The following is a 12,060-nucleotide window of genomic DNA, read 5'->3' as shown; positions in this document are numbered from 1 at the left end:
TTACTAAACGCGACTCCATTGGCCCCTTTCCCTCTTAACCTCTCAGCAGCCATTCTGGGGGGAAATAGGCCGAGTTGCACTGCACGCCGACAGCGGGAGGAAAAGAACTCCGGGCCGCTATGCTACTTTTCAGCAGTTTGGGAAAATAGGGTCAAATGCAGGTTGTGCATTGAGAATGAAGACTGGGTTCATAGCAGGTGCAGTACGCGGCTTACGTTCTTCATATTTTTTGATTCTCATGAAAGTAATTGCTGTAACTGCAATTAGTAGATTAGATGACTCTAATTATGATGCAGTTCAAAGTAAAATATTGTAAATGAAGGTCTCTGTCACTCAACTATGAGCAACCTTATAGGATGTCTAACGGAAATAGATACACAAGCGGTGTTTACATTAAATCTATCCAGCACGTTATCAATAAGGTAATGTCAAACATCAAATAAAACAACTCATTTAAAATAAGACAAAATATGTGACGTGTGGATGGATGACAGCGACAAACAATCAACGTTTTTTTTTTTTTTTTTGGTCCGCTTGTTGCGATGCTAACAAGTTGAATCAAGCAGAAGTGTCTTTCAACATGTATGTTAATTGCGCTTCTATTTTCGGACGCGGACACCTGCGCGTCGGTCTGATCCGATTCCTCCAACACGCTCGGGGTGTCTCTTGATAGACAGCGTTTTCACCCCATCCCCTCGCATTAATGAGCGGCGAGGCGCTCCAGCAGCGTTATTACCTGAAATAATACCATATGGTAAAATGTAAACAACATCTGCATATTCATGTCACAACTTCATCTGTTTAATTAGTTCCAGCAAAGCAGTTTAGCCTCTGAGCCACACACCCCTCCCCATAACCCTTTCCTACCTCCCTTCCTGTCAGAGAGACATGTCCCGCTGTCGCTCCCGACAGTCCTCCCATTGTTCACGTGATGCTGCCTAGCACTGACGCCTTCAAGGCCAGGAGTGTCTTACAGGCCACAGATCAGGTGAAGACACTTGGTGATATATATATATATATATATATATATTATCTCAATGAATAATATTAAATAATATACACATAATGTATAGATAATATACATAATGTATTATATAGATAGATAAATAATATAGAATTATATATATATCAATAAATAATATTAAATAATATATACATAATGTATACATTATATAGTGCGTATATATTATAGATAAATAATATGAAATTATGTATATCTATCTATCTATCTATCTATCTATCTATCTATCTATCTATCTATCTATCTATCTATCTATCTATCTATCTATCTATCTATCTATCTATCTATCTATCTATCTATCTATCTATCTATCTATCTATCTATCTATCTATCTATCAATAAATAATATATACATAATGTATACATTATATACATATATATATATATACACACACAAATTTGAAATCCTATTGGGACTCGTATATTCAAAGACAACAAAGGGAGAGAAATAGTTAAAGAAGGAAAAACAGAGCCATGTGGAATGAGAAGCTTAAGTGGGCATTTTCTAATTAAATTCTCCTTCATCAGACACTCATTTGTGCACAGGCATTAATACTTTTGACCCCTGGGTAGCCTGAACGCTAACATGCCTGCGGAGAAAGGGCGGGGAAAAAGAGGAGAGCAATGAAAGCGGGAGGGAAAAAACATGAAGGAATATCTTATTAAAGGGAGTCAGGCGTGTTTTGGCCTCGCTCGCTTGATGGCCGGCTCTCGGTGTCGCGACCTACTGGCGTCGGAGCTAATACGGCAGTGCGCGCCCCGTCATTGTTCTCAATCAATAACTAATTATCAAAGTACTGGCTCCGACCGGTATTGTCCTCTCGGCCCGGAGCCCCTTGTTGCGCGCTGAATGACAGAAATGGGGAAGAAAGGGGAACAGAGGGTGGCTTTTGGCTGCACACTGATGTGCTGCCGCCACAACATCCTTGCAGGCCTTTCAAGGAGCACTGTGCCGTCAGTTTGCATTAGCGTCCCGTACTAATTGATATGAATTAGAACAGAAGAATTATTGTTGCGGCTGAACGTCATAACGATATCCAGGGAGACAAAGAGGCTAGAGAGAACGGCACACAAAAGTAAGAAAAGACTGCTGCAACAGATTGCGATTCAAACTGGTGCTTACTGACCTTTTGATAAAGAAAGACTTGAGGAAAAATCTCACCAAAGTAAAAGGTTAAAGATGGTTTACACTGTGTCGGTCGAAAAGCGTTAAATGGACGCTTCCATCAAGAACCTTCCATGGGAAAATACAAATTGAAGTGAAAAATTAGCATCATGCTCGTAGCAGGCTGGAAAGTGAAACACGCCATCTTTGAACTCCAATGGACTTTAGCTAGTTCTAATCTCAGTTGATTTCTGAATTCATAACCCAACAAAACATCAATTTTTTTCCAAATAAAGGAGTGTCTGCTGCATCTTAAAGCCTCAGCAGGTTTAAACCCGGCGCTCTAACCGTTGACACAATGTCCTTTTATCACCTTGTCATTGTTGGTTGCTTTTTACAAATGAGCTGACAGAAATAGAGGGAGCCAGTAATTTGTAGCTGGCAACACAGGCCGGATTGTGTGCTGGTGCCTGTCTGTCTCAGTGCTTCCTAATGGGGTGGCTCGTCCTGTCATCCCACGTGGCAGCACAGTTCACTTCTCCTCAATCCCGTCGGTGCCACAGGCACCGGGACCAGGAGGGGGTTGGTTGGTACGTAGCCCCTAGGAGGAGGGTAGGGGGGGATGCTTGCTTGCCTCAGTGGCGGGCAGGGGTCAGCCTGGTAAAAAAAAAAAAAAAAGTGCAGCCTCGGGACAGTGAGTCTAATCCCACAGCAAGAGCATGGCAGCTGGAGCAGGCCATCCGTTCAGACTGTATAATGATATCCCTTGCCCTGGATCTGATGTTTGACCTCATTACCAGAGTTTAATTGTGTTTCTAACACAGTTTTTCTTCTTTCCTGCTCAAGCCTTTTTCTCTCCCTTTTTTTTTTTTTTGACAACTCTCCAGGACTTCCATTCTTTTTGCTTACCAAAATTAATTACCAAAACTATGCGGACATGAATGGACTGAATCACAGGAAAAGGAAAACGGAATCATTTTAAATGAGCGGAAACTATGATGATGCAGTCGATGTGGATAGTGAAAAAAAATAGGCTTGCGTGTTGGCAGTTGTGATGCACTTTAAGCTCATACCAAATGACAACATTCGAAGGCCATTATTTCTGGAGAATGCACGTATTTTGCTGACTATGCAAAAATCAAATGCCTATCTTTAATTCATACAGTTAAAGCAACAAAATATGTATGTATGTACGTATGTTTTCAGCATCCAAAGAAGTCATATCTTAAAAACAAAGCCAAAGAAATAAACATGCAAGCTAAATAAACAACAGCTCGTTACGCAACTTTTTATGTGTTCTCAGTCCTTATTGTACGTAGAACGGCAGGTATTGCCAAAAGGTTCATTTAACACCTTTGGAATCTACCTGGCCCTTATCACTTTTCGTTCATTATCCAGGAGTGTGAAAAAATCAGACCGAGTACATCAACAACGACAGTGTTGCCAACACTTCTAATTAGGAAAACCCTTCGGAACTGACTGCAGTAGATCTGCCATTTTCCTGCGCTACGATGCTAAAAATCTGAGCACATTTTTTCATTCCCTCTCTATCGTAAAATAAGTTAAATTCCAAGACCGAATAAACACTACAAGAAGACCTGATTTTACAAAAACAAAAAATCCATGCTAGCTGCTACATTCCCACACGGATCAAAAGCTATTGTTCCAAGTCCTACTCCAAGCGGGAAAGTTCCAAACCTCGCAACCCGCCGGCTACCTCCGTGTCACGCGGATCGAACCTCTGCCGCTAATGGCGCTGCCGCTCCTTTGAAAACATCAAATCTCAAATAAACAGGACACGCCTTTGTGTGTTAAGTGCAGGCAAACTCTGGAGTCTGGTCACGGTGAAAGGTCAGAGTCAGAAGGCATCTTCATGTGTGCAAACAGCACGATAGCGAAAACGATGATGCGCCGTATTGAAAATGTCTCATGACTACCCCCTCTTTTTCGTTTCCTCAGGCTTAACCAGTGTAGCAATGTGCCCTTGAAAAACAGATGCCAATTAATTCTTTTGCCTTGCGCGTGCGGACAGATTTTCCAATATTCTCATCATGAAAGAGAAATGATAATTCCGTGATTCATAACTGCCAACAATCCATTTTGAAGCGCCTATTGTCGGGGAAGAGGATACAAGCATGAAAAGCGCTAATCCTGCAACGGGCGGCAGACTTTAATGAGCAGTCTGTCTCGGGCATGTGATATCCTGGCTGAGGGCAAAGCGCTGCGTCGCGGGGGTCAGCTCCTAATGGAAGGTTCCGCGGCTTCCCCCTCTCTGGAGAAGGGCGGAGACAACTTAGGTTGACCCGTTAAGTCAACTTAGTCTCCTCTGACCCTTTAAAAAAGATGACTGGATATGACAGATTGCCAGGATAGCTACCTGCTGCTTTAAAAACGAGGATGCAAATTCAAATGGCAAAACTTGAACCTTGGGGCTCAAGTGAAACGGAGCTGTCGCTTGGAATTAGGGGACTGTTGGGAGTTGAGGCCAGGGGCGGACATCCGGTGGTTCCGATCCACATCGTGATGACATCAGTGACCGATGCGCTGCGCGAACGCCGATCCCAGGTGGCATATAAAAAAAGGGGTCGTGGCCAGAAGGTCTTAGTAAAATACAGGCAAAGGAGAGGAAAGATTTCCTCGAAAAGTGGAAACGAGGCTGAATATTATCACCGGACTTGACTGAGCTGCGTAGATAGTCTCGGAATGGCAAAGTCAATAATATGTGCAATCTTCGCAGAGAGAAGGCTATAATCAACAAAAATCCATATGGAAGGTTGAATGCCAGATTTTTTTTTTTTTTTTGTTCAAATGTCAGCAAAGTGTTTGCAGAAGGGCAGGAATGACAGATGAAGAGCGACGAGGTGAGCGGCAGAGACGCTGGGACATGGCGACTCTGTGCTGATGAGGTCCTGAGCAGTCAGGACGAGGCAAAGCGGGGCGCGCCCTGTCCCGAGGCTCCCAAAGTTCCAAAAAGCCAAGAGGAGTCATCTAATGGGGAGGTCTGCTAGAAATTCAATAACAGCTGCTGACAAATGCTAGCTTAGCTAACTTCATGTGGGGACTGTATTATGCAAATTAGCAGGCTTGACACATTTTGGGGTAAAGGTGACAATTGATGGGCGGGGAGTCCCAATTATTTGTATACACGCAATTAAAACGAGTCCTTTTTCCAGAATGTCACCTTCAAGTAGCATCATACGTGTCTGCTTCCATTTCAGCCACTTTCCACCCAGTTTTCCTTTTCTCTTCATAAAATCCCATCCGACGCTTTCGCTATTCTTCTTTTCAGGTCTTTTAAGTTATTATAAACGCGTTCGTGGTCTCGCTCAATCCTTCTCGGGCTTTCTTGAATAAAATAAGCAGAGATTTGCTGGAAAATCAGTGGCTTTTGTGTGTGGCTGCAGGAGCATGGTGAAATGTTTGGACACTAATACCCATTCATTTCACTAGCGCTATAAATAAAAGCTGCCAGCGCCGCGGCCGCCGTGAAGTGGTATTCTTTGGTGCCCAGCAGGATGTCCTGTTCACATTAGCGCAGCGGGGAAAACTGGCCCGGAACAGCTAGACAACTAAATCAAGACATTGTCAACTTCTGACAAAATTGCCAATGGAGGCTGGGGGGGCTAGCGCATGTCTGCTAGCACACACATATTACAATATAGGGAGAGCGAGCGAAGGGGGGGAATACATCTTTTCAAAAAGATGCTATATTCTTGAAAATAATTGCTTTAAGACTTACACCATGGGGTTCGCGTGAATAAGGCGAGATAAGAGAGGCGGCGCTTAGCTGGAGAAATACAAGCTTAACCTTCAACAGCTTCCACTTCTGATGAGCAGCACACCCCCTCCTCCATTCAAGATGAAATTCCTTGCCAAATTCTAATTCGGATGGAGCCGGCTTCAAACAAGAGTATAATATGAGAGGCGTAATTGATTAATTGATTGTTAAGAATTTGGTTGATTGTGTGGAACTGGCGGGAAGTGAGTCGAAACGGTGCATGTTTGGAAGTTGAGCGACATCCTGTTGGCTTTGAAATAGGAGTTAAGAATTTTTTGTGTTCCAAATAAGTTAGTTGGATCTATCTTCAATGACTCTTCCACAAACAGCATGCATTTTACTTGATCACCTAAATTTCGGACAATAAACGGCAAATTCCATCGCCCGAGCATCATGATTTAGTAATTGCGGTACGAATAACACTGGTGGTATCTCAAGCTCCCTCTAGTGGTATTCAAAGGATTCTCGGAATTGAATTATAAATCAATACAGTACATTTGTGAGGTACAGTTCAATTGTATTTAACTGAAACGTAAATATTCAATCTTTTACAACGGTTTGATTTCAAACATTCAATCAGGTCTAATTTTTATTTACATTATACTATTTTATAATCATATGTATTCAAGCACGATGTTAAGTGTGTGTGTGTGTTAGCTTTGCATAATGCTACAGTGAAAAAAGGGGGATAAAAAAGCTCCGTACATAAACTTTCCCAATGCCTTCCAACCAAAGCAGGGCAAGGGCGGGGTGGGGGATCAGAACTAAATCTTCCGGAGAAACAGACATAGGGTCAGGGCAAACAGCACACATGTGACCGAATGTCACCAAGCGTACGCCTTTGAGAAACGCAGCAGTATCCCGGCCGGGCAAGATTTGCAGGTGGTTGATTGCCTGATCTTCACAGAGGTTAATTCTTAGGCAGTGCTAAAAGCTGCCGGGGTCTGAAAGTGAGTCCCTATCATCAGAGCAGGCCTTAGTGCCAACAAGACCCAGATAATGACAACTTTGACCTCAGCTAAGTACATAACACAGCAAGAGCTCTTGGATGTGCTGCCCGGAACAATGTACGCGGGAAATAGGGGGGGATAAAAAAAAAAAAATGCTGGGCCGGAGCCACAGCTGGGACCTACCTTGCCAGTAGGGCAGCCATTTTGATTAGGACCACGTTGAGCCTTTTCATGTAAGCAGGCTGGTATTTTTTTAGCCGTTAGGTGAATTTCAGGGGATAGCAAATGAAAAACGGTTTGGCAGTGCCACCGTGAGGTTGCGGAAGGATTTTGTTCGGGACCACCCTCCCGCTTTACTTTGGAGTGAGGTGAACTGGAGATGAGAGGACTGCTCGCCTCTCTCTGCAGGCTCAAAGTTGGGAGAGTCTTTGCTGCAGGGTTCAGTGGACCTTGAGAAAACAACCAGTGAAATCAGTCACCATCATCCCTCCTGGGAGCAAAGCTGACTGGCCACTTCTGAGGCTCCACTGACCCAAGACCTGAACCCTGCTGCTCTCCATTCCCTGCCCCGACTCAGCCGCTGGGAATCTATGACCTCAAGTTCATTGGGAATCACACACAGTTGGAAAAGCGGTGGCCGCCTCTGTCACCATTTTTAAACGGCACGCCGTGCCCTCCGCCGGTTCTGTCACAAGACACTCGGAGTCGGGTAACTTTACGTCGGATCATTCGGGCCAGATGGCTCTTAATTGGATGGCCGTGGGAGCATTTGATTAAAAAGGCGTGAGATTGCTGCTGCGACAGACTGTCTACGTGATGAAGAGATGGAAGCGGCGCACAAAGGAGTGCCGGTCGAGCATGAGGGTGGGCGGGCGGGTGGGCCGTTGTTGAGGGGTGGGGTCTGTGTATCAGACGAATGCACGGAAGACGCTTTAAAGCGTATGGAACTTCTTTTGGTCCTGTTTAGTAATCCAGTTGTGTCTGAGTACTCACAGATACTGAATACTTTTGATTTATAAAATTCCATTTAACACCATGTCCAAAAATTGAGGACAAAGACTTTTCTTTAAGAAGCAGATGTATGGCACCAAGTATTTACTCTGTCAAATTTCGTTCGCCTTAAATTAAGGATGGTACCCGGTATCGGTGCTTGCCCATCTCGAATAATAATCATTTGCTTTAACTTGTTCATCTGTAGGTGTATCTAATATTTAACAATATCTATTTTTTTAATTATCAGAACAAAAATATGCATGATCAAAACAGCGAGAATTTAGCAATTCTCAGATTTGTCGCATGGACTGGGCGAAATTGTACCGTTGTAGTCCTTCCCTGTAACAGGATGTCTACTAGTAAGCGGCAAATGAGGCCATGTCACAAAGGGAGAGGTTGAAGAAGACGTCAAATCAACAGCAGTCCAACACAGGATCCTATTATCGGTGACACGGTACAGGTGCCCTCAGCCAAAAGCCCGTGGCACCGTCCAACTTTAAGGTGTTGCTTGATTCATTAGAGCTCGTGTCTGGGCCGGGGTGACGACAACCTCGTTGTCCTGAGAGGGGTGAAAAGCGGGATGCCTTTTCTTCCTGTCAACACTGTGTCACTGTAATTTCGTTTTTCCGACACCCCGGTCTTGACACCTGGAAAGGTTTGACCGAGCGCGGTGGCAAGAGATCATAGGAGAGTCCTATTTAAAGGGAGCGGTTGACACTGTTGACATTTCATTCCCTCCTCTCTTTCGGCTGGCTTCCACTATTTTTTTCCCTCCCTCTCTCATGGCGGTATTAAAAAAGGTAGACAAGTTGTTCATTGTTTGAAAGGCCAGATAAGGATCAGTCATAACTCCGATGTTCTTTCAAAATGAAGCTAGACATTAACACCGCCGTGCAGGTTTGAAAGTGATCACAGATGGCTTAGGGAGATGGAGATAATAAAATATCTCGCAGTCCGTTGAATTAAAGATGCAATCTTACGTACGTCATTAGCAACGAGGGGACGCGGATTTATTCAGGCAATTACAGCCATGTTGAAGTCACGGTTAACTCACGATCGCAATGCGCTTTTTAAAATTTTTTTTATTGTCAAAGTATTTACAGTATGAAGTCAGCCATTATGAGCCCTGGGAGCAGAATAGCTGCCAATGAAGACGCAAGCGCTAATAATGTAACGTGCTCCTCCCTAAGGGAGTCGATCTCCTCATCTGGGTCACTGTGAGTATTAAGAGGGTTAAGGGTGCACGGTAAATTTATTGCAGGTCTTGCAGCACCAATGGGCCAGAGCACTAATGGATGACCTTGGGGTTTGGCCGTTTCAGACTTGAGGAGATCATGTCTCACCACCTCCCCGCCACTAAGATGACCTCGGCCCTCTCTGCCCCCGGCCTCAACCTTTAACTCACTGATCTTTGACCAAATTATTAAGCAGACACCTGCTTTCCGGTGTATGGTCAGGGCATTGGGGGGGGTCGGAGGACTCACTCTGCGTACGCTAATTTGATGGAGATGTGTGCTTTGACACCATCCGTCTCGCTAAAGAGAAACCCATCTGTTCCCAGCAGTGTAACTTTCACTGACACCGAGTCAGCAGGTTCATGTTTACATTGGAGAGGCGGGGGCGGGGCTTTTTACTTTCTTATTACCGATAACGTACTATATCTTGTTGGTATTCCTGTATTAGTCAGTAAATAGTTTTTTTTTTTTGGCAAGAGTTAAATTTCGTACCACGCAATGTCTTCTGGGTGCGAAAAGACGACTGTCTCCGCCACCATTTTTCTTTTCGGCAAAACAAACCATGTTTGAATTCTCTAGCAAGGCACAAGCCATGCCTCTTTGAGATATTCTAGTGGCTGACACAATGCATCAAGTCTTCTTCCAAAACGCAAGCTGTGTGGTCTTTGTGATAGCCCTATTACAGCATGAAGGACTCTTACTTTGAGCCGCATGTCTATGTGTGTGTTTGCTTGTATGGATAACTGTACTTTCCAGGCGGGCGGACCGAAAAAAAAAAAAAAACCTGAGATCTTAAGAGGAAGTCTTTGAATGTAGGACATTGGAGCTGTCGCGGCTAATCTCCCCCTACGGCTTTACAGGCGGCTGTGGATTTAGGAGTTGGCATCCTAACTGACCAGTGCTGTTTGATTAGATAACAGAGGGGATCTACTGCAGGCATCAGTGGTCCACCGTGCTGAAATGAAACACTTTTACTCTCCACCCAACCTGCTTAAAACGCAATGGGGGTGATTCTTCAGCTGTCTGAAAAATGACAAGCTGCCAAGCGGCATCCCACCCGAGCGATACCGCGATGGCGACGAGGAGACGGGGACTGTACCGGACTTGTAGCAGATGTTGGGAATTAGCCGTCCTGCCGGCTGCCGCGGGGCGTGTCGTGCAGCGCGGCGCGGCTCTCCTTGAAAGTCGGAAATGTGGGATTGTAACGCTGCCGAGCTGCCAAACGACACAGAATCATACTGTCACATCTCAGTAGCGGAAGTTAATTCGTTCCGGGACTTAGTTGTCCAACCAAAGCAATTTAACCAATTGTATTAAGGGAAAGACTTTTTAATCCGTTCTAGAGTCAAAGCTATGTCTATCTAGGCTTTATAGGAAGAAATAAATAAATGACATTTCATTTCATGTTGGTTGACTAACAAAACTTAAATGCTTCCACTGGAGCAATCATTACTTTGAAAACATGACAAATCTGTGGTTTTGCTTTAAAGTGATACATTTTGCCAACGCAAAAGATTTCTATCACAATAAAGCCATTAGGCAATAATCGATCCATGTCACACGTCGTATCACATCTATGGAATGTAAAAAAGGGATATTCTTGCATGTTTAGCATATAATTTATTTAAAATATTTGTATATATGTGGATATCCTTGCATGTTTAGCATGCAATTTACTGAAAATATTTTTTAATTAGTTCAATATGAACTCCAGAAAACACTTGGCCATAAATATAAAATGAATGTAAATCAATAAATACGGTGATGTTGTATTATGTTGCAGCGCAAGTGACTTGATAACTTCAAAAAATTGTCTGTTGTTACCAGTAAACCCAGAAATTCATTACTAGGGATTTGACAGTATTTCATTGATCTGGCTCAACAATTGATTAGTTTTTTCGCATTCTTGCAGCTTGCTCAACAGAACCACATCACAATAAACTCCAAAGGGTATTCATTTTAATATCTACCCTCTCAACGCCCGGCTAACCTTTCTCCCTGACCGGTCCGAGCAGGCTCGTCACGCTCCGGTGCACGCCGGGCCCTTTTGTCCGCTGAAACGAATTCTGGCGCATTGGGGTGGATGTCACATCAGATACAGAAATATTTGGGGGTGCCTGCACGGGAGCGAATAATGCGCTACAATGATATCTTTGATCATTGCCGGAGCTCGCCAACATAGGGACTGTGTCGAGTGTGGTTATCTTCAAGCCATTTCTATTCCCTCAGCACAAATCACTGCATAGCACCCCACTCCCCCTCCACTCCCTCGTAGGAGGACCGGGTTTCAAAAGCAATTTCAGCTGAAAAATAAGGTGCTTTTCTTCAATTTTCAAGCCATTCGTATTGGGGGTTAGTGTTGTTTACCTAGCTAGTACACTGGTATTTACATAGCTCTTTAAAGGAAAAAATAGCTGGCTATGATTTATGGACTGCACCAAGAGTGCAATTTTCTATGTTGAGCAGCTAATCTGAGAGGTCACGGAGAAAGGCCACATTGGCCATACAAATAGTGTGGCCCTTGCACAGAGTGTGGGTGGATATTCATTCTCTTTTAGGTCTGATTTATGATATGTAGAGCACACCAAGCTCCACATCTCTTTTGCTATATTGCCGATATCATAGAGGAAAGATGAAAAGGGAAGAATAATTTCACTTTAAGTACTGACATCACAAACCACACCTGTGGCGGACAATAACAAAACGGAGGTTATTCCGGTGTTTGATTTTCTTGGGTGGGGAAGTAGTAAATTAGCCATGGTGTTGCGATACGAACCAAGAAATAAAAAAGCTCAAAGGGAGACAAAAAGAAACGGAGAACGCAATGTTGTCAGGTGTTGGGATCGATGCCATGTTTCACAGTTGTAACCTTTAGCCTAGCCCTTGACTTCACGGCGATATGATACCATGGCTGTGCTGGAGATGGAAGGAGATTTTCCCATACTTAGAGAACTCGATACAACCAGGAGACAACTTCT

General features: G+C 43.9%; 1 protein-coding gene across 30 annotated transcripts in view; it reads right to left on the bottom strand.

The window, feature by feature from the left end:
- The window catches only part of mctp2a (multiple C2 domains, transmembrane 2a), a 160,844-nt gene that overhangs the window by 33,045 nt on the left and 115,739 nt on the right, over positions 1-12,060 (bottom strand). For 25 of the 30 annotated variants that reach the window (XR_015858890.1, XR_015858865.1, XR_015858881.1 and 22 more), the window contains one exon: positions 10,182-10,297. The exons of 4 other annotated variants lie outside the window; for them this stretch is intronic. The gene's annotated coding sequence lies outside the window, so the exon portion shown is untranslated. Of the gene's footprint in view, positions 1-2,183; positions 2,256-10,181; positions 10,298-12,060 lie in introns of all 30 variants that reach the window. One more of the 30 variants, XR_015858869.1, reaches the window with a different exon arrangement.

Source organism: Syngnathus floridae, chromosome 6 (assembly GCF_059516105.1).
Source record: "Syngnathus floridae isolate MCC-2025c chromosome 6, RoL_Sflo_1.0, whole genome shotgun sequence".
NCBI classification, from domain to species: Eukaryota; Metazoa; Chordata; class Actinopteri; order Syngnathiformes; family Syngnathidae; genus Syngnathus; species Syngnathus floridae.
This window is presented reverse-complemented; position numbering and strand designations above follow the sequence as displayed.